At 50.3% G+C, this 22,375-nt stretch overlaps 1 non-coding gene and 35 pseudogenes across 1 annotated transcript; all 36 read right to left on the bottom strand.

Annotated features, from left to right (window-relative positions):
• Positions 1-3,531: 3,531 nt before the first annotated feature.
• Positions 3,532-3,650, bottom strand: LOC143999878 (5S ribosomal RNA; annotated as a pseudogene).
• A 106-nt stretch (positions 3,651-3,756) lies between these two features.
• LOC144000129 (5S ribosomal RNA) lies at positions 3,757-3,875 on the bottom strand (annotated as a pseudogene).
• A 99-nt stretch (positions 3,876-3,974) lies between these two features.
• On the bottom strand, positions 3,975-4,093 carry LOC144000063 (5S ribosomal RNA; annotated as a pseudogene).
• A 106-nt stretch (positions 4,094-4,199) lies between these two features.
• LOC143999402 (5S ribosomal RNA) lies at positions 4,200-4,318 on the bottom strand (annotated as a pseudogene).
• A 109-nt stretch (positions 4,319-4,427) lies between these two features.
• Positions 4,428-4,546, bottom strand: LOC143999702 (5S ribosomal RNA; annotated as a pseudogene).
• A 109-nt stretch (positions 4,547-4,655) lies between these two features.
• Positions 4,656-4,774, bottom strand: LOC143999653 (5S ribosomal RNA). The gene has a single exon (XR_013278114.1). It is a non-coding gene; the product is annotated as a 5S ribosomal RNA (ribosomal RNA).
• A 108-nt stretch (positions 4,775-4,882) lies between these two features.
• On the bottom strand, positions 4,883-5,001 carry LOC143999924 (5S ribosomal RNA; annotated as a pseudogene).
• Positions 5,002-5,109: 108 nt separating this feature from the next.
• Positions 5,110-5,228, bottom strand: LOC143999265 (5S ribosomal RNA; annotated as a pseudogene).
• A 108-nt stretch (positions 5,229-5,336) lies between these two features.
• On the bottom strand, positions 5,337-5,455 carry LOC143999969 (5S ribosomal RNA; annotated as a pseudogene).
• A 196-nt stretch (positions 5,456-5,651) lies between these two features.
• LOC143999111 (5S ribosomal RNA) lies at positions 5,652-5,770 on the bottom strand (annotated as a pseudogene).
• A 2,391-nt stretch (positions 5,771-8,161) lies between these two features.
• LOC143998506 (5S ribosomal RNA) lies at positions 8,162-8,280 on the bottom strand (annotated as a pseudogene).
• Positions 8,281-8,615: 335 nt separating this feature from the next.
• Positions 8,616-8,734, bottom strand: LOC143998798 (5S ribosomal RNA; annotated as a pseudogene).
• Positions 8,735-8,842: 108 nt separating this feature from the next.
• On the bottom strand, positions 8,843-8,961 carry LOC143998711 (5S ribosomal RNA; annotated as a pseudogene).
• Positions 8,962-9,068: 107 nt separating this feature from the next.
• LOC143998748 (5S ribosomal RNA) lies at positions 9,069-9,187 on the bottom strand (annotated as a pseudogene).
• Positions 9,188-9,295: 108 nt separating this feature from the next.
• LOC143999942 (5S ribosomal RNA) lies at positions 9,296-9,414 on the bottom strand (annotated as a pseudogene).
• Positions 9,415-9,521: 107 nt separating this feature from the next.
• LOC143998542 (5S ribosomal RNA) lies at positions 9,522-9,640 on the bottom strand (annotated as a pseudogene).
• A 107-nt stretch (positions 9,641-9,747) lies between these two features.
• On the bottom strand, positions 9,748-9,866 carry LOC143998820 (5S ribosomal RNA; annotated as a pseudogene).
• A 101-nt stretch (positions 9,867-9,967) lies between these two features.
• LOC143998685 (5S ribosomal RNA) lies at positions 9,968-10,086 on the bottom strand (annotated as a pseudogene).
• Positions 10,087-10,420: 334 nt separating this feature from the next.
• Positions 10,421-10,539, bottom strand: LOC143999472 (5S ribosomal RNA; annotated as a pseudogene).
• Positions 10,540-10,862: 323 nt separating this feature from the next.
• Positions 10,863-10,981, bottom strand: LOC143999968 (5S ribosomal RNA; annotated as a pseudogene).
• A 196-nt stretch (positions 10,982-11,177) lies between these two features.
• Positions 11,178-11,296, bottom strand: LOC143999433 (5S ribosomal RNA; annotated as a pseudogene).
• A 2,402-nt stretch (positions 11,297-13,698) lies between these two features.
• On the bottom strand, positions 13,699-13,817 carry LOC143999371 (5S ribosomal RNA; annotated as a pseudogene).
• A 334-nt stretch (positions 13,818-14,151) lies between these two features.
• Positions 14,152-14,270, bottom strand: LOC143998536 (5S ribosomal RNA; annotated as a pseudogene).
• A 108-nt stretch (positions 14,271-14,378) lies between these two features.
• On the bottom strand, positions 14,379-14,497 carry LOC143999070 (5S ribosomal RNA; annotated as a pseudogene).
• A 323-nt stretch (positions 14,498-14,820) lies between these two features.
• LOC143999967 (5S ribosomal RNA) lies at positions 14,821-14,939 on the bottom strand (annotated as a pseudogene).
• Positions 14,940-15,135: 196 nt separating this feature from the next.
• On the bottom strand, positions 15,136-15,254 carry LOC143999432 (5S ribosomal RNA; annotated as a pseudogene).
• Positions 15,255-17,656: 2,402 nt separating this feature from the next.
• Positions 17,657-17,775, bottom strand: LOC143999369 (5S ribosomal RNA; annotated as a pseudogene).
• Positions 17,776-18,109: 334 nt separating this feature from the next.
• LOC143998534 (5S ribosomal RNA) lies at positions 18,110-18,228 on the bottom strand (annotated as a pseudogene).
• Positions 18,229-18,335: 107 nt separating this feature from the next.
• LOC143998747 (5S ribosomal RNA) lies at positions 18,336-18,454 on the bottom strand (annotated as a pseudogene).
• A 108-nt stretch (positions 18,455-18,562) lies between these two features.
• Positions 18,563-18,681, bottom strand: LOC143999919 (5S ribosomal RNA; annotated as a pseudogene).
• A 107-nt stretch (positions 18,682-18,788) lies between these two features.
• Positions 18,789-18,907, bottom strand: LOC143999118 (5S ribosomal RNA; annotated as a pseudogene).
• A 107-nt stretch (positions 18,908-19,014) lies between these two features.
• Positions 19,015-19,133, bottom strand: LOC144000053 (5S ribosomal RNA; annotated as a pseudogene).
• A 101-nt stretch (positions 19,134-19,234) lies between these two features.
• On the bottom strand, positions 19,235-19,353 carry LOC143998684 (5S ribosomal RNA; annotated as a pseudogene).
• A 334-nt stretch (positions 19,354-19,687) lies between these two features.
• LOC143999069 (5S ribosomal RNA) lies at positions 19,688-19,806 on the bottom strand (annotated as a pseudogene).
• Positions 19,807-20,129: 323 nt separating this feature from the next.
• On the bottom strand, positions 20,130-20,248 carry LOC143999966 (5S ribosomal RNA; annotated as a pseudogene).
• Positions 20,249-20,444: 196 nt separating this feature from the next.
• Positions 20,445-20,563, bottom strand: LOC143999430 (5S ribosomal RNA; annotated as a pseudogene).
• Between the last annotated feature and the right edge of the window lie 1,812 nt (positions 20,564-22,375).

The raw sequence follows: 22,375 nt of genomic DNA, 5'->3' as shown, positions 1-22,375 counted from the left end.
TTCCACTTGTGAAGCCACCATATCTCTAGTGGAGTGTGCCTTGATGCCTTCGGGAACTTCCTAGCATGCTAAAGTGTATGCTTGGCCAATGGCTAACCTAGGCCACCTATAGTAATGTCTGGAGTCCTCATAACCTTTCCTTGCCCCCGAAAATAAAATAAGGAATCAGTTTTCTTGACAGGTTTTATTTCCTCTAAGTATTGAAGGATGCATCTCTTTACATCCAACATGTTGAGCTTAAAAAATCCCATCTCCTGAGAGGTTAGCACAAAACGTGGGCAAAACTATTTCTTGGCTTCTGTGGAACCTTGAAGCCACTTTTGGCAAAAAGGCCGAATCAGTCTTGAAGACTATTTGATACGGAAAAACAAAAAAGGGGGGGTCTAATTGACAAAGCTTCCAGCTTGCTGACCCTCCTGGCGGTCGTTATTGCTACTAAAAAGGCCATTTTAAGAGTTAGCCATTTTAGCGAACATCCTACTAGAGATGGTTATGCAGTGATCTTCCTCTGTTTTCTTACCTCCCCTCCATGTGTTCTGACTAAGAGGCCAGCCACGTCCACCTGGTGGTTTTTATAACCTCTCCTCTAAGCATGGCTCCACCCCAGGCCCTATCAGGGAACCCTATATTAACCTGTGCACTGCAAGCCAGCAGTGCTGATCAACCATTGTGTATTCATTGTGTGTTTGGCTTCCTGTTTCCTGCTTGCCGTGTGCTCTTCGTTTGTCTCTGTTACCAACCTTGGCGTGTTCTCAACAATTCCTGTCCGCTTGTGACCTTGAGCTTTTGGCATGTCCCTGACCATCCCTGTCTGCCTGTGACCCTGAACCTTTGGCGTGTACTCTGTTGTTCCTGTTTGCTAGTTGCCTTGACCTCTGCCTTATCCCCTTACTATTCTTGTTGTTCCAGCCTGCTGCTTCCTTCTCCTGTAATCTATGTGAATGTGAGCTGTGAGACCCTAGGGGCCTCGACCTGGAGCCAGACTGCAGCGAAGTCCATCCTCACCACTGGAGGCTCTGGTGAACACCTGCTGGCTCTTAGACTCCGCGCCCTGGGGAATCTATGCTCTAGCTCCTACTGGGATCTGTGTTAGTGATCCAGTAGCCTGTGTCCTGAATCTCCCTGGGTACAATCTGCAGCAGTCAGTCCTAAGGTCCACTACCTAGCGGTGCACTTCCGACTCCTACGGAGTGCATCTGTCACCTGGTCTCAGGTGACCTGACACCCCCACTAGGTCCTGCAAAACTAAAGACAGTTCCCACTGCCTACCCAGCGCCTTAAGGAACCTAACCACCCAAGGATTGGAGGCCAATGGTTTTTCCAAAAATGCACTGAGGGCCAACACCTGGATTTTCAAAGTGCTTAGGGCTAAACCCTCATCTGCCCAGCACTGCAGCAACTCCAATAGTGCAATGGTACTTTGAAGGAGCTTTCTGTACACCAGTCATTAAAAGCGCCTCCAGGTCTTCCAGTATAGCAGGCATGTCTCCTTTTTCCTCCTACCGAGCAGAGTGGAAACTAACCTCTCTGAAAAACCTTTGGAGTTTAGCAACTCCTCAGTAACCAGGCCCCAAGGTTCCACCACTCCACCTGGGGACAAAGTATCAGACCCTGCGAGAAACTTTATAGCACCTGGAGAAATGCCAATTCCTTCACTAGTGCATCCACCCAGAGTGCCTTCCAACCTGTTTTGTGAGAATAGCAGAGTTTTTGCAGTTCCCTTTGAGGCAAAAAGATCCATGTGTGGTGGTGCTCATCTTCTGGTTATCAGCTTGAAGACCTCCTGGTTCAGGACCCAATCGCTCTCCTTCAGTGTACTCCTGCTGAGGAAGTCTGCGACTGTTTCTCCCATTTTAAATGAACCGTAGAGAGGGACAGTGCATTGTGTTTGGCCGGGCTCAGGATTTCTGATGCCAGGGATAGAAGGGCTCCGCTCCTAGTTCTGCCTTGTTTGTTTATATATGCCACCACTGAGGAGTTCTCCGACTGCAGCTGTATGCGGTGGACTCCGTGTTACCCCTGGAAGGCCAGGAGTGCTAAAGACACAGTCTTCAGTTCCATCCAGTTCGACAACCTTTGGAGTTACTCTCCCTTCCAGGCACCCTGTGTTAGCAGAGGCACCAGGTGTGAACCCCAGCCCCTGCATCTTGCATCCGTGGTCACCATCTTGGTGACTGGAAAAGCCCACAACCGACCCTGGGACAGGTTTGCAATCCACCACGCAAAGATCTTTTTACTTGTGGTAGCATCTTCACTGGGACATCTAATGATGTTTGACTGTGGTCCCAACACCTCCAGTATGAAGCTCTGTAGGGGATGAAAGTGTAGCCCTGTCCATTGTACTACTTGGATAGCTGAAGATAACATTTCCTTCTTATTGTGACTAGCTGGCTGCCCTGAAGCAGACGCATTGTGCTGTCTACCTTATGCACCTTTTCCTGTCGCAGAAATACCCTAGGTAGGCAATTCACTGGGAGGGCACAAAGCTGGACTTTGAGGTTAAACAGCCACCCGAGGCTTCTTAAAGTCCTTTGTCAGCTCCAGATCCCAGATTAACTGTGCTGGGGAAGCTGCAGAGGAGCAAGTCGTCCATGTAAGCAATTATCGAGACGCCTCAGACTAAGAAAATCCTGGGCCTTAGCCATGACCTTCGTAAAAATGCGGGGCGAGGAGGATAGGCCGAATGGAAGAGCCTGAAACTGCAAGTGGACCGTTTCTTCCCTGACTCATACTGCCAGAGAAATTACTGAAACCCCTCTGCAATTAGGATATGAAGATAGCATCTCTGAGGTCTATAAATGCCATGTAGCAATTTGGAGGTAGTAATGCTCTGACCGAGAAAATTGAATTCATGTGGAATCTTACGTAAACCAGACTGGTTCTAGAGCTTTAGGTTCAAGATAAGTTTGAACTTCCCTAAGGGTTTCCCTACTACGAAGATGTGGGAGTAAAACCTCTCTCCTATTTTGTCCGCTGGGACCCGGCGCACTAAATTCTGGATTTTCAACTCTGACTCCAACAGGGCCTCGGATTTCTCTACACACTTGGGAAGATTCGTGACCAGGAGTCTGCGCGGGGGAGATCTTAAGAACTCTAAGCAGTATCCCCCTCCTTACAATCCCCAGAATAACCAGGCTCGACCCTGCTTCGCATCTGAGATCAGACGAGATCGGGCGCATTCAGGGTGATGTGGCTGTAGGCAATCTCTTTGGCCATTCTTAACCTTCTTGACAAACACCAAGATGGTCACCTTGGCAAACATGCAGAAAAATAAACAGGTCGTCGACGCCACCTACATTAAAAAAAGCCTATGGCACCTGCTAATCCCAACCAGTCTCCCTTCTAGGTACTAACCAACCCAGACCTTGCTTAGTATCCGAGATCAGACGAGATCGGGTGCATTCAGGGTGATGTGGACGTAGACAATCTCTTTGGCCACTCTCAACCCTCTTGACAAACGCCAAGATGGTCACCTCGTCAAACAAGCAGAAAAATAAAACAGGCCATTGACGCCAACAACATATTGAAAAAAGCCTATGGCACCTGGTATTCCCAGGCGGTCTCCCATCCAGGTACTAACCAGGCCAGACCCTGCTTAGAATCCGAAATCAGACGAGATCGGGCGCATTCAGGGTGATGTGGCCGTAGGCGATCTTGCCTGCCACTCTCAACCCTCTTGACAAACGCCAAGAGGGTCACCTCGGCAAACAAGCAGAAAAATAAAACAGGTCGTTGTCGTTGACAACATTTTTAAAAATCCTACGGCACCTGGTATTCCCAGGTGGTCTGCCATCCAGGTACTAACCAGGCCCGACCATGCTCAGCATCAGAGATCAGATGAGATCGGGCGCATTCAGGGTGAAGTGGCCGAAGGCGATCTTAATAGCCACTCTCAACCCTCTTGACAAATGCCAAGATGGTCACCTCGGCAAACAACCAGAAAATTAACAGGTCGTCAACGCCAACATTAAAAAAACCTACGGCACCTGGTATTCCCAGGCGGTGTACCATCCAGGTACTAACCAGGCCCGACCATGCTTAGCATCTGAGATCAGACGAGATCGGGCGCATTCAGGGTGAAGTGGCCAAAGGCGATCAGATAGCCACTCTCAACCTTCTTGACAAACGCCAAGACGGTCACCTCGGGCAAACAAGCAGAAAAAAAACAGGTCGTCGACGCCAACAACATATTAAAAAAAAGCCTACAGCACCTGGTATTCCCAGGCAGTCTCTCATCCAGGTACTAACGATGCCTGGCCCTGCTTAGTATCCAAGATCAGACGAGATCGGGCACATTCAGGGTGATGCGGCCGTAGGCGATCTTGCTGGCCACTCTCAACCCTATTGACAAATGCCAAGATGGTCACCTCGGCAAACAAGCAGAAAAATAAAACAGATCACCGACACCAACAACATATTAAAAAAAAAGCCAACGGCACCTAGTATTCCCAGGCGGTCTCCCATCCAAGTACTAATCAGGCCCGACCCTTCTTAGCATCCGAAATCAGATGAGATCAGGCGCATTCAGGGTGATGTGGCCGTAGGCGATCTTGCTGGCCACTCTCAACCCTCTTGAAAAACGCCAAGATGGTCACTTCGGCAAACAAGCAGAAAAATAAAACAGGTCGTTGACGCCAACAACATATTAAAAAAAAAGCCTACGGCACCTGGTATTCCCAGGTGGTCTCCCATCCAAGTACTAACCAGGCCCGACCCTGCTTAGCATCCAATATCAGATGAGATTGGGCGCATTCAGGGTGATGTGGACGTAGACAAACTTGCTGGCCACTCTCAACCCTAATGACAAACGCCAAGATGGTCACCTCGGCAAACAAGCAGAAAAATAAAAAAGGTCGTCGACGCCAACAACATATTAAAAAAAAGCCTACAGCACCTGGTATTCCCAGGCGGTCTCTCATCCAAGTACTAACCAGGCCTGACCCTGCTTAGTATCCAAGATCAGATGAGATCGGGCACATTCAAGATGATGCGGCCGTAGGCGAACATGCTGGCCACTCTGAACCCTCTTGACAAACGCCAAGATGGTCAGCTCGGGCAAACAAGCAGAAAAAGAAAACAGGTCATTGACGCCAACAACATATTAAAAAAAGCCTGCGGCACATGATATTCCCAGGCGGTCTCCCACCCAGGTACTAACCAGGTCCACCGCTGCTTAGCATCCAAGATCAGATGACATCGGGCACATTCAGGGTGATGTGGCCATAGGCAAACTTCCTGGCCACTCTCAACCCTATTGAAAAACGCCAAGATGGTCACCTCGGCAAACAAGCAGAAAAATAAAACAGGTCGTCGACGCCAACAACATATTAACAAAAAGCCCACGGCACCTGGTATTCCCAGGTGGTCTCCCATCCAAGTACTAACCAGGCCCGACCCTGCTTAGCATACGATATCAGACGAGATCGGGCGCATTCAGGGTGATGTGGGTGTAGACAAACTTGCTGGCCACTCTCAACCCGCCGCTGCTTAGTATCCAAGATCAGATGAGATCGGGCACATTCAAGGTGATGCGGACGTTGGCGAACTTGCTGGCCACTCTCAACCCTCTTGACAAACGCCAAGATGATCACTTCGGCAAACAAGCAGAAAAATAAAACAGATCGTCGACACCAACAACATATTAAAAAAAAAGCCAAAGGCACCTGGTATTCCCAGGCGGTCTCTCATCCAGGTACTAACCAGGCATGACCCTGCTTAGTATCCAAGATCAGATGAGATCGAGCGCATTCAGGGTGATGCGGCCGTAGGCGATCTTGCTGACCACTCTCAACCCTCTTGACAAACGCCAAGATGGTCACCTCGGCAAACAAGCAGAAAAATAAAACAGATCGTCGACACCAACAACATATAAAAAAAAGCCCCCTGGACCCCGAAAAGGCGTTTGACTCGGTGGAATGGGTCTTCCTATGGGAGATCTTGGGTCGCTTTGGGTTTGGGCATAGATTTCTCTGGTGGTTGCAGATACTCTATCGGGAGCCTCGGGCTCGTGTTCGGACCAACGACAGACTTTCAGCATCCTTCCCACTACAGAGGCACACGAGGCAGGGCTGCCCCCTTTCCCCGGCCCTATTTGCGCTTGCGTTTGAGCCTCTGGTGGTTATGATTAGGGCCTCGGAGAGGGTGCGGGGGTTGCGGGTGGGATTACTGAAAGAAAAGATATCGTTATACATGGACGATGCCCTACTGTATCTCCAGGACGCGGATGACTCCCTGTCAGCGGCTCTTGAGATTTTTAATACCTTCAGTAGGTTTTTGGGTGTACGCATCAATTGGTCATAATCCAACATATTTCCACTTGACCCGCAGGCCCAGGACACTAGCATAGACATACCTCTTCGTTGGGTTGACCAGTTCTGGTACTTGGGTATTCAGGTTAGGAGGGAGCTGTCAAGCTTTGGGGAGCTTAATCTGCAGCCGGTCCTAACTCAGCTTCGGACTAGGTGCGCCGCGTGGGCCTCCCTACCCCTGAACCTTATGGGCCGCATAAATTTGTTGAAGATGATTTTCCTCCCCAAGTTCTTGTATGTATTTCGCCACAGTCCGACCTGGATACCCAATTCCTTTTTTGCAGAGGTTGACAGATGCGCGGGCTCCTTTATTTGGAGGGGGGAGACGCCCTGGTTGGCTAGGTCCACCCTGATGCTCCCTATCCGCTGTGGGGGTTTGGCACTACCGCATTATCGAGCGTAATTCTGGGCGGTGGTGTTGGTGTCGGTTCGGTGGTGGTTTACCCTCCCTAAGGGATATGCTGCCGTGTGCTTGGAGGTGGCGGCCGTGGGGTCGCTTCATGAGCTGGGCAACCTGGTATATAAGGAGTGGCGGGCACGCAGCGAGCTTCCGACGCCCACCAGAACTAACCTTAGGGCATGGATGGTGGCCAGGTGGGGGCTTGTTGGCCAACAGGACTGGTCCCCCCATTGCCCTCTCTGGGGTAACCCTAGTCTCCTCCATATGAAGATGGTACCGGACCCACAGATCTGGGCCAGGTGTGGGGTCAGGACCTTGGGGGACATATTTGTCGATGGGGTCCTGCTCTCCTACACGTCTCTCCAAGATAAACACCACTTACCGGGTTGGATGGTATTCCGATACTTCCAGCTGCGTCATGCCGTCAGGGCCCAATTCCCGTCTCCGATTAGGCTACGGATGGACCCCATTGAGGAGATGCTAGTGCAGGAGAGGATGGATAGGCCCCTATCTGCCTTGTACCTGGGCCTACTGGGGACTGACTCTGCTAAGGTGGACAGATTGTGGGACTTGTGGAAGGCAGATTTACCTGGCCTGGATAGATCGGACTGGGTGGACTGTCTGGCAGATAGCGCAGCTATCCTGATATCCTTCAGGGAAAGGTTGATTCAGGTTAAATTCCTGCACAGGGTCCACTACACCCCCCAGAGGCTCCACAAAGTTTATCCCCAGCGACCACAGGACTGCCCCAGATGCAAACAGTCTGTAGGCACGTATCTGCATATGTTCTGGAGCTGTCCCAAAAAAATCGCTGAGTACTGGGCTGAGGTAATTGACTCTATTAATGGTCGTCTCCAGCTAGAGCTCCCCCTGTCACCGGAGCTGGCCTTATTGGGGATTCAGGATGATGACCAAAGGCCCAGACATGCCAAACTGCTGCTGACTTACCTCTTCTATGCCAAAAGGTAAATTATATTGCGTTGGAACGCCCCCTCCCCCCCTACGGTTGGAATGTGGGAAAAGTCTATCAATGCGGTGCTCCCGTTATACAAACTCACCTATATGAATAGGAATTGCCCCCAAAAATTCTCCAAGGTATGGATGGCATGGACGGCCTAACAAGTGGGGTTCATGGTGGGGAAGTGGGACCCCCGCATTCTTCTTAATCATTTATTTGAGGTAGGAATGATGGAGGCGTGGGTTAGCCGCGCCGGTGCTTGAACTATGGCTTCTAACCTGATAAATATGGATAGGAACTGGTGTCTTTATTTCCCTTTCTTTTTCTTTTTTCTTTTTTCCTTATATCTCTTTTTTCTTTTCCTGTTGTGCATTTATATGTTATGCCTGCCAAATATACACATATTATGTTTTGGATTTGGTCCATGTTGGACTACTTTGATGTATTGTGCCTTAATTGTTTGCAATAAAGGAACATTCTGCTTTGTTAAAAAAAAAACAACGGCACCTGGTATTCCCAGGTGGTCTCCCATCCAGGTACTGACCAGGCCCGACCCTGCTTAGCATTTGAGATCAGATGAGATCGGGCACATTCAAGGTGAAGTGGCCAAAGGCAAGTTTAATAGCCACTCTCAACCCTCTTGACAAACGCCAAGACGGTCAGCTCGGGAAAAAAAGCAGAAAAAGAAAACAGGTCATTGACGCCAACAACATATTAAAAAAAGCCTGCGGCACATGGTATTCCCAGGCGGTCTGCCATCCAGGTACTAAACAGGTCTGCGGCTGCTTAGCATCCACGATCAGACGAGATCAGGTGCATTCAGTGTAATGTGGCCGTAGGCGATCTTGCTGGCCACTCTCAACCCTCTTGACAAACGCCAAGATGGTCACCTCAGCAAACAAGCAGAAAAATAAAACAGGTCGTCGACGCCAACAACATATTAAAAAAAGGCCTACGGCACTTGGTATTCCCAGGTGTTCTCCCACCCAGGTACTAACCAGGCCTGACCCTGCTTAGTGTCCAATATCAGACGAGATCAGGTGAATTCAGGGTGATGTGGCCGTAGGCAATCTTGCTGGCCACTCTCAACCCTCTTGACAAACGCCAAGATGGTCACCTCAGCAAACAAGCAGAAAAATAAAACAGGTCGTAGACGCCAACAACATATTAAAAAAAGGCCTACGGCACTTGGTATTCCCAGGTGTTCTCCCATCCAGGTACTAACCAGGCCTGACCCTGCTTAGTGTCCAATATCAGACGAGATCAGGTGAATTCAGGGTGATGTGGCCGTAGGCAATCTTGCTGGCCACTCTCAACCCTCTTGACAAACGCCAAGATGGTCACCTCGGCAAACAAGCAGAAAAAAAAAAGGTCGTCGACGTCAACAACATATTAAAAAAATAGCCTACGGTACCTGATATTCCCAGGCGGTCTCCCATCCAGGTACTCACCAGGCCCGACTCGGCTTAGCATCTGAGATCAGGTGAGATCGAGCGCATTCAGGGTGATGTGGCCATAGGGGGTCTTGCTAGCCAATCTTAACCCTCTTGACAAACGCCAAGATGGCCACCTTGGCAAACAAACGGAAAAATAATACAGGTCATCGACGCCAACAACATATTAAATAAAAGCCTACGGCACCTGGTTTTCCCAGGCAGTCTCCCATTCAGGAACTAATCAGGCCCGACCCTACTTAGCATCTGAGATCAGATGAGATCGGGCGCATTTAGAGTGATGTGACCGTAGGTGATCTTACTGGCCACTCTCAACCCTCTTGAAAAACGCCAAGATGGTCACCTTGGCAAACAGGCAGAAAAATAAAACAGGTCGTCGACGTCAACAACATATTAAAATTTGCCTACAGCACCTGGTATTCCCAGGCGGTCTCCCATCCAGGTACTAACCAGGCCCAAGCCTGCTTAGCATCTGAGATCATACAAGATCGTGCACATTCAGAGTGATGTGGCCGTAGGTGATTTTGCTGGCCACTCTCAACCCTCTTGAAAAACGCCAAGATGGTCACCTTGGCAAACAAGCAGAAAAATAAAACAGGTCGTCGACGCCAACAACATATTAAAAAAAGCCTACGGCACCTGGTATCCTCAGAAGGTCTCCCATCCAGGTACTAACCAGGTCCGACCATGCTTAGCATCCGATTTCAGACGAGATTAGGCACATTCAGGGTGATGTTGCCGTAGGCTATCCGCTCTCAACCCTCTTGACAAACGCCAAGATGGTCACCTCAGCAAACAAGCAGAAAAATAAAACAGGTCGTTGACGCCAACAACATATTTAAAAAAAAGCCTACGGCACCTAGTTTTCGCAGGCGATCTCCCATCCAAGTACTAACCAGGCCTGACCCTGCTTAGCATCTGAGATCAGACAAGATGGGGTGCATTCAGGGTGATGTTGCCGTAGGCAAACTTGCTGGCCACTCTCAACCCTCTTGACAAATGCCAAGATGGTCACCTCAGCAAACAATCAGAAAAATAAAACAGGTCGTCGACGCCAACAAAATATTAAAAATTTCCTACAGCACCTGGTATTCCCAGGCGGGCTACCATCCAGGTGCTAAGCAGGCTTGACCCGGCTTAGCATCCGAGATCAGACAAGATCAGGCGCATTCAGGGTGATGTGACTGTAGGTGATCTTGCTGGCCACTCTCAACCCTCTTGACAAACACCAAGATGGTTACCTCGGCAAACAAGCAGAAATATAAAACAGGTCGTCGACGCCAACAACATATTAAAAAAAAGCATATGGCACCTGGTATTTCCAGGCGGTCTCCCATCCCGGTACTAACCAGGCCTGACGCTGCTTAGCATCTGAAATCAGATGAGATGGGGTGCATTCAGGGTGATGTAGCCATAGGTGGTTTTGCTGGCCACTCTCAACCCTCTTGACAAACGCCAAGATGGTCACCTCTGCAAACAAGCAGAAAAATAAAACAGGTCGTCGACGCCAACAACATATTTAAAAAAAGCCTGCAGCACCCGCTATTCCCAGGTGGTCTCCCATCCAGGCCTAACCCTGCTTAGCATCCGAGATCAGACGAGATCAGGCGCATTCAGAGTGATGTGGCCATAGGCGATCTTGCTGGCTACTCTCAACCCTCTTGACAAACGCCAAGATGGTCACCTCGGCAACAAGCAGAAAAATAAAACAGGTCGTCGACGCCAACAGCATATTAACAAAAAGCCCACGGCACCTGGTATTCCCAGGTGGTCTCCCATCCAAGTACTAACCAGGCCCGACCCTGCTTAGCATACGATATCAGACGAGATCGGGCGCATTCAGGGTGATGTGGGTGTAGACAAACTTGCTGGCCACTTTCAACCCGCCGCTGCTTAGTATCCAAGATCAGATGAGATCGGGCACATTCAAGGTGATGCAGACGTTGGCGAACTTGCTGGCCACTCTCAACCCTCTTGACAAACGCCAAGATGATCACTTCGGCAAACAAGCAGAAAAATAAAACAGATCGTCGACACCAACAACATATTAAAAAAAAAGCCAAAGGCACCTGGTATTCCCAGGCGGTCTCTCATCCAGGTACTAACCAGGCATGACCCTGCTTTGTATCCAAGATCAGATGAGATCGAGCGCATTCAGGGTGATGCGGCCGTAGGCGATCTTGCTGACCACTCTCAACCCTCTTGACAAACGCTAAGATGGTCACCTCAGCAAACAAGCAGAAAAATAAAACAGATCGTCGACACCAACAACATATTAAAAAAAAGCCCCTGGACCCCGAAAAGGCGGTTGACTCGGTGGAATGGGTCTTCCTATGGGAGATCTTGGGTCGCTTTGGGTTTGGGCATAGATTTCTCCGGTGGTTGCAGATACTCTATCGGGAGCCTCGGGCTCGTGTTCGGACCAACGACAGACTTTCAGCATCCTTCCCACTACAGAGGCACACGAGGCAGGGCTGCCCCCTTTCCCCGGCCCTATTTGCGCTTGCGTTTGAGCCTCTGGCGGTTATGATTAGGGCCTCGGAGAGGATGTGGGGGTTGCGGGTGGGATCACTGGAAGAAAAGATCTCGTTATACATGGACGATGCCCTACTGTATCTCCAGGACGCGGATGACTCCCTGTCAGCGGCTCTTGAGATTTTTAATACCTTCAGTAGGTTTTCGGGTGTACGCATCAATTGGTCATAATCCAGCATATTTTCACTTGACCCGCAGGCCCGGGACACTAGCACAGACATACCTCTTTGTTGGGTTGACCAGTTCTGGTACTTGGGTATCCAGGTTAGGAGGGAGCTGTCAAGCTTTGGGTAGCTTAATCTACAGCCGGTCCTGACTCAGCTTCGGACTAGGTGCGCCGCGTGGGCCTCCCTACCCCTGAACCTTATGGGCCGCATAAATTTGTTGAAGATGATTTTCCTCCCCAAGTTCTTGTATGTATTTCACCACAGTCCTACCTGGATACCCAATTCCTTTTTTGCAGAGGTTAACAGATGCGCGGGCTCCTTTATTTGGAGGGGGGAGACGCCCCGGTTGGCTAGGTCCACCCTGATGCTCCCTATCCGCTGTGGGGGTTTGGCACTACCGCATTATCGAGCGTAATTCTGGGCGGTGGTGTTGGTGTCGGTTCGGTGGTGGTTTACCCTCCCTAAGGGATATGCTGCCGTGTGCTTGGAGGTGGCGGCCGTGGGGTCGCTTCATGAGCTGGGCAACTTGGTATATAAGGAGTGGCGGGCACGCAGCGAGCTTCCGACGCCCCCCAGAACTAACCTTAAGGCATGGATGGTGGCCAGGTGGGGGCTTGTTGGCCAACAGGACTGGTCCCCCCATTGCCCTTTCTGGGGTAACCCTAGTCTCCTCCATATGAAGATGGTACCGGACCCACAGATCTGGGCCAGGTGTGGGGTCAGGACCTTGGGGGACATATTTGTCGATGGGGTCCTGCTCTCCTACACGTCTCTCCAAGATAAACACCACTTACCGGGTTGGATGGTATTCCGATACTTCCAGCTGCGTCATGCCGTCAGGGCCCAATTCCCGTCTCCGATTAGGCTACGGATGGACCCCATTGAGGAGATGCTAGTGCAGGAGAGGATGGATAGGCCCCTATCTGCCTTGTACCTGGGCCTACTGCGGACTGACTCTGCTAAGGTGGACAGATTGTGGGACTTGTGGAAGGCAGATTTACCTGGCCTGGATAGATCGGACTGGGTGGACTGTCTGGCAGATAGCGCAGCTATCCTGATATCCTTCAGGGAAAGGTTGATTCAGGTTAAATTCCTGCACAGGGTCTACTACACCCCCCAGAGGCTCCACAAAGTTTATCCCCAGCGACCACAGGACTGCCCCAGATGCAAACAGTCTGTAGGCACGTATCTGCATATGTTCTGGAGCTGTCCCAAAAAAATCGCTGAGTACTGGGCTGAGGTAATTGACTCTATTAATGGTCGTCTCCAGCTAGAGCTCCCCCTGTCACCGGAGCTGGCCTTATTGGGGATTCAGGATGATGACCAAAGGCCCAGACATGCCAAACTGCTGCTGACTTACCTCTTCTATGCCAAAAGGTAAATTATATTGCGTTGGAACGCCCCCTCCCCCCCTACGGTTTGAATGTGGGAAAAGTCTATCAATGCGGTGCTCCCGTTATACAAACTCACCTATATGAATAGGAATTGCCCCCAAAAATTCTCCAAGGTATGGATGGCATGGACGGCCTAACAAATGGGGTTCATGGTGGGGAAGTGGGACCCCCGCATTCTTCTTAATCATTTATTTGAGGTAGGAATGATGGACGCATGCGGGAGGCGTGGGTTAGCCACGCCGGTGCTTGAACTATGGCTTCTAACCTGATAAATATGGATAGGAACTGGTGTCTTTATTTCCCTTTCTTTTTCTTTTTTCTTTTTTCCTTATATCTCTTTTTTCTTTTCCTGTTGTGCATTTACATGTTATGCCTGCCAAATATACACATATTATGTTTTGGATTTGGTCCATGTTGGACTACTTTGATGTATTGTGCCTTAATTGTTTGCAATAAAGGAACATTCTGCTTTGTTAAAAAAAAAACAACGGCACCTGGTATTCCCAGGTGGTCTCCCATCCAGGTACTGACCAGGCCCGACCCTGCTTAGCATTTGAGATCAGATGAGATTGGGCACATTCAAAGTGAAGTGGCCAAAGGCAAGTTTTATAGCCACTCTCAACCCTCTTGACAAACGCCAAGACGCTCAGCTCGGGGAAAAAAGCAGAAAAAGAAAACAGGTCATTGACGCCAACAACATATTAAAAAAAGCCTGCGGCACATGGTATTCCCAGGCGGTCTGCCATCCAGGTACTAAACAGGTCCGCAGCTGCTTAGCATCCGAGATCAAACGACATTGGGCGCATTCAGGGTGATGTGGCCATAGACAAACTTTCTGACCACTCTCAACCCTCTTGACCAACGCCAAGATGGTCACCTCGGCAAACAAGCAGAAAAATAAAACAGGTCGTAGACGCCAACAACATATTAAAAAAAGCCTATGGCACCTGGTATTCCCAGGCAGTCTCCCATCCAGGTACTAACCAGGCCTGACCCTGCTTAGTGTCCAATATCAGACGAGATCAGGTGAATTCAGGGTGATGTGGCCGTAGGCAATCTTGCTGGCCACTCTCAACCCTCTTGACAAACACCAAGATGGTTACCTCGGCAAACAAGCAGAAATATAAAACAGGTCGTCGACGCCAACAACATATTAAAAAAAAGCATATGGCACCTGGTATTTCCAGGCGGTCTCCCATCCCGGTACTAACCAGGCCTGACGCTGCTTAGCATCTGAGATCAGATGAGATGGGGTGCATTCAGGGTGATGTAGCCATAGGTGGTTTTGCTGGCCACTCTCAACCCTCTTGACAAACGCCAAGATGGTCACCTCTGCAAACAAGCAGAAAAATAAAACAGGTCGTCGACGCCAACAACATATTTAAAAAAAGCCTGCAGCACCCGCTATTCCCAGGTGGTCTCCCATCCAGGCCTAACCCTGCTTAGCATCCGAGATCAGACGAGATCAGGCGCATTCAGAGTGATGTGGCCATAGGCGATCTTGCTGGCTACTCTCAACCCTCTTGACAAACGCCAAGATGGTCACCTCGGCAACAAGCAGAAAAATAAAACAGGTCGTCGACGCCAACAGCATATTAACAAAAAGCCCACGGCACCTGGTATTCCCAGGTGGTCTCCCATCCAAGTACTAACCAGGCCCGACCCTGCTTAGCATACGATATCAGACGAGATCGGGCGCATTCAGGGTGATGTGGGTGTAGACAAACTTGCTGGCCACTTTCAACCCGCCGCTGCTTAGTATCCAAGATCAGATGAGATCGGGCACATTCAAGGTGATGCAGACGTTGGCGAACTTGCTGGCCACTCTCAACCCTCTTGACAAACGCCAAGATGATCACTTCGGCAAACAAGCAGAAAAATAAAACAGATCGTCGACACCAACAACATATTAAAAAAAAAGCCAAAGGCACCTGGTATTCCCAGGCGGTCTCTCATCCAGGTACTAACCAGGCATGACCCTGCTTTGTATCCAAGATCAGATGAGATCGAGCGCATTCAGGGTGATGCGGCCGTAGGCGATCTTGCTGACCACTCTCAACCCTCTTGACAAACGCTAAGATGGTCACCTCAGCAAACAAGCAGAAAAATAAAACAGATCGTCGACACCAACAACATATTAAAAAAAAGCCCCTGGACCCCGAAAAGGCGGTTGACTCGGTGGAATGGGTCTTCCTATGGGAGATCTTGGGTCGCTTTGGGTTTGGGCATAGATTTCTCCGGTGGTTGCAGATACTCTATCGGGAGCCTCGGGCTCGTGTTCGGACCAACGACAGACTTTCAGCATCCTTCCCACTACAGAGGCACACGAGGCAGGGCTGCCCCCTTTCCCCGGCCCTATTTGCGCTTGCGTTTGAGCCTCTGGCGGTTATGATTAGGGCCTCGGAGAGGATGTGGGGGTTGCGGGTGGGATCACTGGAAGAAAAGATCTCGTTATACATGGACGATGCCCTACTGTATCTCCAGGACGCGGATGACTCCCTGTCAGCGGCTCTTGAGATTTTTAATACCTTCAGTAGGTTTTCGGGTGTACGCATCAATTGGTCATAATCCAGCATATTTTCACTTGACCCGCAGGCCCGGGACACTAGCACAGACATACCTCTTTGTTGGGTTGACCAGTTCTGGTACTTGGGTATCCAGGTTAGGAGGGAGCTGTCAAGCTTTGGGTAGCTTAATCTACAGCCGGTCCTGACTCAGCTTCGGACTAGGTGCGCCGCGTGGGCCTCCCTACCCCTGAACCTTATGGGCCGCATAAATTTGTTGAAGATGATTTTCCTCCCCAAGTTCTTGTATGTATTTCACCACAGTCCTACCTGGATACCCAATTCCTTTTTTGCAGAGGTTAACAGATGCGCGGGCTCCTTTATTTGGAGGGGGGAGACGCCCCGGTTGGCTAGGTCCACCCTGATGCTCCCTATCCGCTGTGGGGGTTTGGCACTACCGCATTATCGAGCGTAATTCTGGGCGGTGGTGTTGGTGTCGGTTCGGTGGTGGTTTACCCTCCCTAAGGGATATGCTGCCGTGTGCTTGGAGGTGGCGGCCGTGGGGTCGCTTCATGAGCTGGGCAACTTGGTATATAAGGAGTGGCGGGCACGCAGCGAGCTTCCGACGCCCCCCAGAACTAACCTTAAGGCATGGATGGTGGCCAGGTGGGGGCTTGTTGGCCAACAGGACTGGTCCCCCCATTGCCCTTTCTGGGGTAACCCTAGTCTCCTCCATATGAAGATGGTACCGGACCCACAGATCTGGGCCAGGTGTGGGGTCAGGACCTTGGGGGACATATTTGTCGATGGGGTCCTGCTCTCCTACACGTCTCTCCAAGATAAACACCACTTACCGGGTTGGATGGTATTCCGATACTTCCAGCTGCGTCATGCCGTCAGGGCCCAATTCCCGTCTCCGATTAGGCTACGGATGGACCCCATTGAGGAGATGCTAGTGCAGGAGAGGATGGATAGGCCCCTATCTGCCTTGTACCTGGGCCTACTGCGGACTGACTCTGCTAAGGTGGACAGATTGTGGGACTTGTGGAAGGCAGATTTACCTGGCCTGGATAGATCGGACTGGGTGGACTGTCTGGCAGATAGCGCAGCTATCCTGATATCCTTCAGGGAAAGGTTGATTCAGGTTAAATTCCTGCACAGGGTCTACTACACCCCCCAGAGGCTCCACAAAGTTTATCCCCAGCGACCACAGGACTGCCCCAGATGCAAACAGTCTGTAGGCACGTATCTGCATATGTTCTGGAGCTGTCCCAAAAAAATCGCTGAGTACTGGGCTGAGGTAATTGACTCTATTAATGGTCGTCTCCAGCTAGAGCTCCCCCTGTCACCGGAGCTGGCCTTATTGGGGATTCAGGATGATGACCAAAGGCCCAGACATGCCAAACTGCTGCTGACTTACCTCTTCTATGCCAAAAGGTAAATTATATTGCGTTGGAACGCCCCCTCCCCCCCTACGGTTTGAATGTGGGAAAAGTCTATCAATGCGGTGCTCCCGTTATACAAACTCACCTATATGAATAGGAATTGCCCCCAAAAATTCTCCAAGGTATGGATGGCATGGACGGCCTAACAAATGGGGTTCATGGTGGGGAAGTGGGACCCCCGCATTCTTCTTAATCATTTATTTGAGGTAGGAATGATGGACGCATGCGGGAGGCGTGGGTTAGCCGCGCCGGTGCTTGAACTATGGCTTCTAACCTGATAAATATGGATAGGAACTGGTGTCTTTATTTCCCTTTCTTTTTCTTTTTTCTTTTTTCCTTATATCTCTTTTTTCTTTTCCTGTTGTGCATTTACATGTTATGCCTGCCAAATATACACATATTATGTTTTGGATTTGGTCCATGTTGGACTACTTTGATGTATTGTGCCTTAATTGTTTGCAATAAAGGAACATTCTGCTTTGTTAAAAAAAAAACAACGGCACCTGGTATTCCCAGGTGGTCTCCCATCCAGGTACTGACCAGGCCCGACCCTGCTTAGCATTTGAGATCAGATGAGATTGGGCACATTCAAAGTGAAGTGGCCAAAGGCAAGTTTTATAGCCACTCTCAACCCTCTTGACAAACGCCAAGACGCTCAGCTCGGGGAAAAAAGCAGAAAAAGAAAACAGGTCATTGACGCCAACAACATATTAAAAAAAGCCTGCGGCACATGGTATTCCCAGGCGGTCTGCCATCCAGGTACTAAACAGGTCCGCAGCTGCTTAGCATCCGAGATCAAACGACATTGGGCGCATTCAGGGTGATGTGGCCATAGGCAAACTTTCTGACCACTCTCAACCCTCTTGACCAACGCCAAGATGGTCACCTCGGCAAACAAGCAGAAAAATAAAACAGGTCGTAGACGCCAACAACATATTAAAAAAAGCCTATGGCACCTGGTATTCCCAGGCAGTCTCCCATCCAGGTACTAACCAGGCCTGACCCTGCTTAGTGTCCAATATCAGACGAGATCAGGTGAATTCAGGGTGATGTGGCCGTAGGCAATCTTGCTGGCCACTCTCAACCCTCTTGACAAACGCCAAGATGGTCACCTCGGCAAACAAGCAGAAAAAAAAAAGGTCGTCGACGCCAACAACATATTAAAAAAATAGCCTACGGTACCTGATATTCCCAGGCGGTCTCCCATCCAGGTACTCACCAGGCCCGACTCGGCTTAGCATCTGAGATCAGGTGAGATCGAGCGCATTCAGGGTGATGTGGCCATAGGGGGTCTTGCTAGCCAATCTTAACCCTCTTGACAAACGCCAAGATGGCCACCTTGGCAAACAAACGGAAAAATAATACAGGTCATCGACGCCAACAACATATTAAATAAAAGCCTACGGCACCTGGTTTTCCCAGGCAGTCTCCCATTCAGGAACTAACCAGGCCCGACCCTACTTAGCATCTGAGATCAGATGAGATCGGGCGCATTTAGAGTGATGTGACCGTAGGTGATCTTACTGGCCACTCTCAACCCTCTTGAAAAACGCCAAGATGGTCACCTTGGCAAACAGGCAGAAAAATAAAACAGGTCGTCGACGTCAACAACATATTAAAATTTGCCTACAGCACATGGTATTCCCAGGCGGTCTCCCATCCAGGTACTAACCAGGCCCAAGCCTGCTTAGCATCTGAGATCATACAAGATCGTGCACATTCAGAGTGATGTGGCCGTAGGTGATTTTGCTGGCCACTCTCAACCCTCTTGAAAAACGCCAAGATGGTCACCTTGGCAAACAAGCAGAAAAATAAAACAGGTCGTCGACGCCAACAACATATTAAAAAAAGCCTACGGCACCTGGTATCCTCAGAAGGTCTCCCATCCAGGTACTAACCAGGTCCGACCCTGCTTAGCATCCAATTTCAGACGAGATTAGGCACATTCAGGGTGATGTTGCCGTAGGCTATCCGCTCTCAACCCTCTTGACAAACGCCAAGATGGTCACCTCAGCAAGCAAGCAGAAAAATAAAACAGGTCGTTGACGCCAACAACATATTTAAAAAAAAGCCTACGGCACCTAGTTTTCGCAGGCGATCTCCCATCCAAGTACTAACCAGGCCTGACCCTGCTTAGCATCTGAGATCAGACAAGATGGGGTGCATTCAGGGTGATGTTGCCGTAGGCAATCTTGCTGGCCACTCTCAACCCTCTTGACAAATGCCAAGATGGTCACCTCAGCAAACAATCAGAAAAATAAAACAGGTCGTCGACGCCAACAAAATATTAAAAATTTCCTACAGCACCTGGTATTCCCAGGCGGGCTACCATCCAGGTGCTAAGCAGGCTTGACCCGGCTTAGCATCCGAGATCAGACAAGATCAGGCGCATTCAGGGTGATGTGACTGTAGGTGATCTTGCTGGCCACTCTCAACCCTCTTGACAAACACCAAGATGGTTACCTCGGCAAACAAGCAGAAATATAAAACAGGTCGTCGACGCCAACAACATATTAAAAAAAAGCATATGGCACCTGGTATTTCCAGGCGGTCTCCCATCCCGGTACTAACCAGGCCTGACGCTGCTTAGCATCTGAGATCAGATGAGATGGGGTGCATTCAGGGTGATGTAGCCATAGGTGGTTTTGCTGGCCACTCTCAACCCTCTTGACAAACGCCAAGATGGTCACCTCTGCAAACAAGCAGAAAAATAAAACAGGTCGTCGACGCCAACAACATATTTAAAAAAAGCCTGCAGCACCCGCTATTCCCAGGTGGTCTCCCATCCAGGCCTAACCCTGCTTAGCATCCGAGATCAGACGAGATCAGGCGCATTCAGAGTGATGTGGCCATAGGCGATCTTGCTGGCTACTCTCAACCCTCTTGACAAACGCCAAGATGGTCACCTCGGCAACAAGCAGAAAAATAAAACAGGTCGTCGACGCCAACAGCATATTAACAAAAAGCCCACGGCACCTGGTATTCCCAGGTGGTCTCCCATCCAAGTACTAACCAGGCCCGACCCTGCTTAGCATACGATATCAGACGAGATCGGGCGCATTCAGGGTGATGTGGGTGTAGACAAACTTGCTGGCCACTTTCAACCCGCCGCTGCTTAGTATCCAAGATCAGATGAGATCGGGCACATTCAAGGTGATGCAGACGTTGGCGAACTTGCTGGCCACTCTCAACCCTCTTGACAAACGCCAAGATGATCACTTCGGCAAACAAGCAGAAAAATAAAACAGATCGTCGACACCAACAACATATTAAAAAAAAAGCCAAAGGCACCTGGTATTCCCAGGCGGTCTCTCATCCAGGTACTAACCAGGCATGACCCTGCTTTGTATCCAAGATCAGATGAGATCGAGCGCATTCAGGGTGATGCGGCCGTAGGCGATCTTGCTGACCACTCTCAACCCTCTTGACAAACGCTAAGATGGTCACCTCAGCAAACAAGCAGAAAAATAAAACAGATCGTCGACACCAACAACATATTAAAAAAAAGCCCCTGGACCCCGAAAAGGCGGTTGACTCGGTGGAATGGGTCTTCCTATGGGAGATCTTGGGTCGCTTTGGGTTTGGGCATAGATTTCTCCGGTGGTTGCAGATACTCTATCGGGAGCCTCGGGCTCGTGTTCGGACCAACGACAGACTTTCAGCATCCTTCCCACTACAGAGGCACACGAGGCAGGGCTGCCCCCTTTCCCCGGCCCTATTTGCGCTTGCGTTTGAGCCTCTGGCGGTTACGATTAGGGCCTCGGAGAGGGTGTGGGGGTTGCGGGTGGGATCACTGGAAGAAAAGATCTCGTTATACATGGACGATGCCCTACTGTATCTCCAGGACGCGGATGACTCCCTGTCAGCGGCTCTTGAGATTTTTAATACCTTCAGTAGGTTTTCGGGTGTACGCATCAATTGGTCATAATCCAGCATATTTTCACTTGACCCGCAGGCCCGGGACACTAGCACAGACATACCTCTTTGTTGGGTTGACCAGTTCTGGTACTTGGGTATCCAGGTTAGGAGGGAGCTGTCAAGCTTTGGGTAGCTTAATCTACAGCCGGTCCTGACTCAGCTTCGGACTAGGTGCGCCGCGTGGGCCTCCCTACCCCTGAACCTTATGGGCCGCATAAATTTGTTGAAGATGATTTTCCTCCCCAAGTTCTTGTATGTATTTCACCACAGTCCTACCTGGATACCCAATTCCTTTTTTGCAGAGGTTAACAGATGCGCGGGCTCCTTTATTTGGAGGGAGGAGACGCCCCGGTTGGCTAGGTCCACCCTGATGCTCCCTATCCGCTGTGGGGGTTTGGCACTACCGCATTATCGAGCGTAATTCTGGGCGGTGGTGTTGGTGTCGGTTCGGTGGTGGTTTACCCTCCCTAAGGGATATGCTGCCGTGTGCTTGGAGGTGGCGGCCATGGGGTCGCTTCATGAGCTGGGCAACTTGGTATATAAGGAGTGGCGGGCACGCAGCGAGCTTCCGACGCCCCCCAGAACTAACCTTAAGGCATGGATGGTGGCCAGGTGGGGGCTTGTTGGCCAACAGGACTGGTCCCCCCATTGCCCTTTCTGGGGTAACCCTAGTCTCCTCCATATGAAGATGGTACCGGACCCACAGATCTGGGCCAGGTGTGGGGTCAGGACCTTGGGGGACATATTTTTCGATGGGGTCCTGCTCTCCTACACGTCTCTCCAAGATAAACACCACTTACCGGGTTGGATGGTATTCCGATACTTCCAGCTGCGTCATGCCGTCAGGGCCCAATTCCCGTCTCCGATTAGGCTACGGATGGACCCCATTGAGGAGATGCTAGTGCAGGAGAGGATGGATAGGCCCCTATCTGCCTTGTACCTGGGCCTACTGCGGACTGACTCTGCTAAGGTGGACAGATTGTGGGACTTGTGGAAGGCAGATTTACCTGGCCTGGATAGATCGGACTGGGTGGACTGTCTGGCAGATAGCGCAGCTATCCTGATATCCTTCAGGGAAAGGTTGATTCAGGTTAAATTCCTGCACAGGGTCTACTACACCCCCCAGAGGCTCCACAAAGTTTATCCCCAGCGACCACAGGACTGCCCCAGATGCAAACAGTCTGTAGGCACGTATCTGCATATGTTCTGGAGCTGTCCCAAAAAAATCGCTGAGTACTGGGCTGAGGTAATTGACTCTATTAATGGTCGTCTCCAGCTAGAGCTCCCCCTGT

Source organism: Lithobates pipiens, unplaced genomic scaffold, assembly GCF_037356315.1.
Source record: "Lithobates pipiens isolate NorthernLeopardFrog02 unplaced genomic scaffold, aLitPip1_a1.2 Scaffold_19, whole genome shotgun sequence".
NCBI classification, from domain to species: domain Eukaryota; kingdom Metazoa; phylum Chordata; class Amphibia; order Anura; family Ranidae; genus Lithobates; species Lithobates pipiens.
Note: the sequence above shows the minus strand (reverse complement) of the source record. Positions and strands in the feature narration are given on the sequence as shown.